Raw genomic sequence first — 6,594 nt, forward strand, 5'->3', positions numbered from 1 at the left:
TTCTTCCACTGTGTCGAGCTCTGAAATTACTAAACCAATAACATCTTGACCTCCTTCTTTACTTGATTTCCTATAGAGAAATCCTCCTTTAGATTGTGATACTCTTTTGAATGCTTAGCGAATTCTTCAATCAAAGCTTTATTTGTTGATGGATCCTTCTTTTTCATGGGCCTTTGCGAGTCTAGAAGTTGGTGAGTGCACACATTGACTCCGTCATAAAATATCGAGATTTCTTGTTGAACATTGAAGTCATGTTGACGGCAATGTCGTAAAAATCTCTTGTAACGTTCCCAAGCTTCGTATAGTGACTCCCCTTCTAGTTGTTGAAATTTTGGATATTTCTCTTTAGCTTTGCCACTTTCGAAGGAGGGGTAAACTGGTTGATGAGCTCAGTCTTAAATTCAACCCATGTCGTGATTGCTCCAAAGGGAAGTGATTTTATCCATTCGTTAGCTTCACCCTTTAATGTGACCGGAAAAAGTTAAAGCATCACTGCATCTTTACTAACATTTGGTGCATTAAAATAATGTGAAATCTCTACCAACTTTTTTATATGCTCATAAGCATCCTCATGTTATTTACCATAAAAAGGTAGTTCCTTTAGCATGCCAAGAATGTGTCCTGGTAATTCCAACATTGTAGTGGTTGGGATTTTTAGTGGATTAAGACCCCCATTTGTTTTCGTACCTTATATGTCGCTTGTACTCATCCATTGACATGGGCGTGATGTACCCCATATTTCCTGCTAAAATAAAACTAGAAATACATGTGTAAAACGAACAAAAAAGAAATAAAATAAAAACTGACTGTAACGTAACCATGATGTGGCCAAGATGCCCACGACGTGGTTGCTGCTCAGACAAAAAAATAAAATAAATGCAGAAAAATAATTTTTATCGGTTTTTACCTCACAAAAAGGATCGGTTAATTAAAAAGTAATTAAATTATAACTAGAATAAGTCGTTTCCCGGCAGCGGCGCCAAAAACTTGATGTGCACAAAAGTACCTACAAGTCTTAGATTTATAACCAAACGAAATTAACTAGCTAGAATGCACCTAGACAGTGTATCTAGTCAAATTATAGAATAGTTTAGGTAAGTCGGTGTCGATCACAAGGAATGATATTTAATAAATAAAATAACTACTAAAAGCTAAACTAAGAAAAAACAACTAAAAGTGGAGGATTTTATCTGATTTTACAAGTTCAGAAAAAATTAAACTAAAATACCTAATTAATGACTAAAAAGACGATTTAAAACTAAGAATAAAAGATACTCTCATTTAGCTTCGAATACCTACTTTTTGCTATGGTTGGTTTAGAGACAATGGAATAATTCAATTAGTTACCAAATAAAAGTTATTAGTCATCATGGTCAGACTAACTAGCATAAGCCAATTTAACAACTTTAACTCCAATGATCATGCAAGTTAAGGACACTAAAGTGATTTTAAAGGTAATTTGGACTCTGAATGATAGAATCTACAGACTAGTATTCTTTGGTCAAGTCTAGTAATCGAGAAAATATTATGATCAAATTCTGCTCTCTAACACATCTAAGCAACTAACTTATCACCTATACTAGGATATGGCCAATCCTATCTCTAGCAATATAATGATCATAAACAATTAGGTAAATCAATTTCATGCAATTAACTGCAGTTTAACTACACAAAACTTGAGACAAGGTAATAAAGATAGAAACTTTAACAAGCTATGTTTAGATTTATCAAACAATATTTAAAGCAAAACCAACTTCATAGATCCATAAATCATGAAATTAACACATAGTATTAGGAGTTCATCTAATCTAAACGAAAGCAAGGGTTATTATCCCATAATCACAACTGGAAAACATAAACAAAAGGAAAACTAGACTAAACATTATTACACTAGGAAAACTGAATGAATATATGTGAATCCTTGCCCAATCTTCGTATCCTTTGATATCTAGTCGAATTCTACCCCCAAAGGGTTCTTGGAAGTGTTTTCTTCGTAAATAATCGCAACCTTAAGCTCTCTACCCTCTGGAATCGACTTAATGTCTGGAAAATTTATAATTACCAAAATCTGTTCACTACGTCGTCGTTGACCTCCAAGTCAGCATCAAGAATCATGAAGATTCCATTCACCCCGTCATGGTGGTGCAACCACATTATGGTGGTTGGAAATCAACATTTTCTCAACACAAGAAAGTTGTCCGAAATCGTGTTTAGTTTTCAGAATATTTTGAATATCATCAATCAGAGTTACGAGTCATGAGATATGATCAAAACACTGACGAGGGGTCAAGCTGTCCAACAATATCCTTTTTTGTGTCTTCTTTTTTCTTAGACTCTTCATTCCTGCTTCCAACTCCTAACTTGCTTCCTTTTCATCCCGATCATGTCTTTGCTGCTACAAAAGATATTTCAAACATAATAAGTACCTTTTGTCCCATATTAACCATAATTGTAGCTAAAAGTATTAGAAATATGCATTAAATATGTAGTTAATTATACACACATCATTAGTCTAAAGAAGTGTTTTCACTTGAAGAATAAACTGAAGTTTGTGAAAAATAGAATAAAAGTGTGAGAATCTAGTATGCGTATTCTTAAAGGTTATTAGCTAAAAGGGTTCATTAACTGCCTAGCTGATAAGTAGGTTGAGGAAGGGGCTGCCTCGGATGGGTTGATGACCAAGAGATAGGGTATCCTTCAAAAGGTGATAAATATTGATAAAGATGATATTTTAGATTGTGCTCAAAAGTCTAAGATCTCATGGGCGAATGGGTGATAGAAGGTGATGAAAATTCAAAGTTTTTTCATGGAATATTGAATAGAAGAATAAAAAATGGCGATAAAGGGTATTCTTGATAGATGGTGTTTGGGTTAATAATCTACATTTGGTGAAGAAGGCATTTCTTGAGTATTACTAGAAAACATTTCAGCATTATCATGGTGCTTTTCTGGATTCTTAGTTCACGATTTCAGACTTTGGGAGTTGAGCTGGTTAACAACATTCAATCCGTTTTTCTGAAAAGGAGATTTGTGAAGCAGTATGGTCGTGTGGTAGTGACAGATCCCTGGGTCTAGACGGTTTAACATTTATATTTCTGAAAGAATTATGGGTGTTGTTCAAAAAATATGTTTGTGATTTTTTGCAAAAAAATTTCGAGACATGTGTTGATTTCACCAAGATGTAATTCCTGCTTTATCACTTTGATTCGTAAGGTGGATAATCCTACGAAGATTAAAGACTATAGGCTAATTAGTCTTATTGGTTTTCAATATAAAATTATTGCAAAGTTACTAGCTAACAGGTTGGCAAAAGTGGTTATCTCTATTATTCACCCGGTGTAGTCTGTTTTTTTAAAGGTAGATAGATTTTGAAGGGGTCTTGTAACGTCCCAAAAATATCAACCAAAATTTTCATTTTAAAACCATCGAATCCATATAACCATTTGTTCAAAACCAATCAGGGTAAAATATATTTTTCAAACAACAGAGTAATACAATAACAATCATGCGGAAAAGCTATCAGGGGATGTTGTGCTATCAAGTCGGACCCTTCCCTTTCGAACTGGAAGTACCTAAAAATGTTTAAACCACAAAACCATAATAACAAAGCTTAGTGAGTACCCCAAAATACCACATACCATACAACGGCCCAATCAAAAAATACAAACAGGCCCAGCCCAACGTATCAACAGGCCCAACCTAACATACAATCGAGCCCAACCCAACATACAAATAGGAACATCCCAACATACAAACAGGACCAACCCAACATATCAAATGGGCCCATCCCAACATAAAAATAGGCCCATCCCAACATATTGATGTTGGATTAGTGTCTAAGCCCGTAACTATATTTGGTAAGTACTTGACCCGGTTGTGCATGGTCCTTTTGGGTTGCCTTCACCAAAGCAACTTGACAGGGTGATTTATGAAGAGAGAGGTTATTATGGTTATTAATATATTATATGAATAATATATTAAAGGAGAAGTCATATAGTTTAATTAATATTAGACAAGAATTAATTAAGAATTAATTCTGTGACTAAAATACATTAACTAAATAACAGGGACTTAAACTGTCAAATGTGTGATAGTTAAATATTGGGCTGAGAAGGCTTATGGACTAAGGCTTGGACAAATTTAGGGATGTGTGCATCCTAATTTCGGCCATAAGGCCCTATTCCAGAAGCTTCCTTGGACTGCTTAAGGCCTAAGCTATCCATTAGGGTTTTGACTAAAACCCTAGCAGCACCAGTATAAATGGGACCCCAGGGCATCCAATTTTCGGCCACTGGAAACCCTAGGAGTCTTCATAGCCAAAATTATGCCCATCCCCTCTCTCTCAATTAGCATCCTCTTGCTTGTAATGTTTGTAAGCCATTAGAGGAGTGACACTTGTGACTCTAAGCTCCAAGACAAGAAGATTCAAGTCATTGTTGAAGAGGTAATCATCTAGATCTGATTTCTTATGTCAATTTCAAAATATGTATGCTAGATCTAGGGTTTATAAGTCTTGGATGAATTGCATGTACAATAGAGAAACCTAGATCCAAGCTTTAGGGTTTGCATGAACACATAGGATGTTGTTTTGGCTCAAACCCATCAGTGGTATCAGAGCCTTGATTGGTTTCTATTGTATTGATGCTTTGTGTTTTGCTGAAAATCGTTTTTTCTGCCTCTGCCCGACCCAACTCGGCGAGTCCACTTGCTGAACTCGGCGAGTCGGCCCAACTCGTCGAGTCCAGTGAGTGACTCGGCGAGTCGGGGAGTCAGACAGAGGGAATTGTGGGATTTCTTGCTGTTTTGCTATGGGATAATTACCAAAACTGTTTTTAACAAATAAAATCCGATTTTTATAATTATTATGTGATTATCCTTACCAAAACAAAAGATAATTTCCAATTGTTTGAATAATAAATTCTTTATATGATAATATTTGATTATTTAAATTATTTGGTAAATTATCTTCTGAATAAAATGGAATAGATCAAATTTAGATAATCATTAAATTAAAATTTTAATTTAAATTATTTGCTATTTGATCCTATGTGTTTTGAAAACTTCAAAACTTGCCCTTAAGTTTTGAAATTTAAATTTTGATTAAAGAGTTTAATTTGAATTATTTAAATTTCAAACCCTAGAGTTTTACAAGTTTAAAATTCAACCTTACACTTTATTTATTATAAGATTAATATATACATGTATAACATAAATGCTAGTCTTACCGTTAGTAGGCCTCATTCACGAAGCTGGTCTATAAAGGGTGTTTAAGGAAGCGGCCTATAAAATGACCGTCATTGGGTATCCACTCTTACCCACCGCACCCTTGACTAGTGGAGGATCGTTAGCCGAACGGGTATGATAGGGCAAACCTTTCCTCATTAAAAGTATAATGAACTTATAAAGTAACTAAATGCTTTTTCAAACATTCCCAATCTTAGTTACTTTAGGCAAAAGTGAATTGATGCAATTCCATGAAATTACACTTTGTACCCTTGCTAAGACGTTAGTGGAGCGTGTGTGGTTAACCGGCACACTAATTGGGCTCTAAGAAAAGGTGGCAAAGGGTGAATCGATGTTTGTCATAGTTCGATGGAGCGTGTGTGGTTAACCGGCACGTTGAATAGGTGACTGTAACATTGGGGGCACCATGTATATTTGCATGGTTATTCACACCCGCTTTGTGATCATCGGCATCCCAGTCACATACTTGAGGGGCATATCGAGATTTAAACATGCCATTGAAAAGTTTAATGAATCTAAAAAGATCTAGGAGTTTTCAATACATTTAAAACTTATCTTTAATTTGTTTTTCATGGCGGAAATTAGTGAATCATCATTCACTTACTTTCAAATTATTTGCTTGTTAGATTACGGAATCCCTCTTCTAATTTGTAAATAATGTTGTTGGATCCTAGCCCTAATTTCTCATTTGGGTGTTTAATTGGGGATTCTTATCTAATCAAACTTTGTCTCTTTTCTATTTCAGATGTCGAACATGAACAACGCTTCCGACTCAAATTCCTCTGGCTCGTTCTCACTCATGAATTTGTGTGGGAGAGTGATCTTTGACGGGTCCAATTTCAATGATTGGATCCGCAACATCCGAATGGTCACTCGTTACAAGGACAAAGAGTATGTCCTTGATGAGAAGCTGAAGGAAATCAACATCAACACTGCCTCTGCTGAAGAGATCACTGCCTTTGAGGCCCATGAGCGTGATGCCACGAAAGTCCATTGCATCATGCTGGCGACTATGACTGCAGAACTCCAAAAGTCCTATGAGGACATGTACCCCTATGAGATACATCAAGATCTGCTGGACCGGTACCACCAGAGCGTTAGGCAAGAAAGGTACGAGATCATCACTTCGATGATCACTGCCAAAATGGGTAATGGAGAGTCCGTTACTGCTCATCTGCAAAAGATGCAGAGATATGTCGATCGCCTGCTAAAGTTAAATGTTAACTTTGATGAAGAGCTGGCAATTGACATCATCCTTCATTCCTTGCCTCCCTGCTACAACCAGTTCCGCATGACCTACCTGTTGGATTAATGTCTAAGCCCATAACTATAATTGGTAAGACTTGACCC

General features: G+C 35.9%; 1 non-coding gene across 1 annotated transcript; it reads left to right on the plus strand.

The window, feature by feature from the left end:
• The first annotated feature begins 246 nt into the window (after positions 1-246).
• LOC145161796 (small nucleolar RNA R71) lies at positions 247-352 on the plus strand. Its single transcript, XR_013738670.1, has one exon. It is a non-coding gene; the product is annotated as a small nucleolar RNA R71 (small nucleolar RNA).
• The last annotated feature ends 6,242 nt before the right edge of the window (positions 353-6,594 follow it).

This window comes from Lactuca virosa, chromosome 2, assembly GCF_052849685.1.
Source record: "Lactuca virosa cultivar CGN04683 chromosome 2, Lactuca_virosa_CGN04683_v6, whole genome shotgun sequence".
Lineage (NCBI taxonomy): Eukaryota > Viridiplantae > Streptophyta > Magnoliopsida > Asterales > Asteraceae > Lactuca > Lactuca virosa.